Source organism: Octopus bimaculoides, chromosome 3 (assembly GCF_001194135.2).
Source record: "Octopus bimaculoides isolate UCB-OBI-ISO-001 chromosome 3, ASM119413v2, whole genome shotgun sequence".
Taxonomy (NCBI): Eukaryota; Metazoa; Mollusca; class Cephalopoda; order Octopoda; family Octopodidae; genus Octopus; species Octopus bimaculoides.
In genome coordinates this window covers 131,335,645-131,335,997 of record NC_068983.1, presented here as the reverse complement: position 1 = coordinate 131,335,997, position 353 = coordinate 131,335,645, and positions in this window count along the sequence as shown.

Sequence of the window (353 nt, the reverse complement as noted above, 5' to 3'; positions counted from 1 at the left end):
TACTACTACTACTAATAATAATAATAATAATAATAATAATAATAATAATAATAATAATAATAATAATAATTGTTCCTATAAATGTGGTTGTTAGGATAAATTACCTTCTATTTTGTCAGATAATCGGTGTTATCAAAACCTCCATTCATGTGTGTAACTATCTGTAAGTCTATATGTCTGTCTTTCCGCATGCATACGTGTGTATACATGCATAACAATAAATAATAATAATAATAATAATAATAATAATAATAATAATAATAATAATAATAATAATAACAACAACAACAACAACAACAACAGCAACAAAGTCGGCCCGTGGGAGAGACATCACATGGACAAGTTACACAATG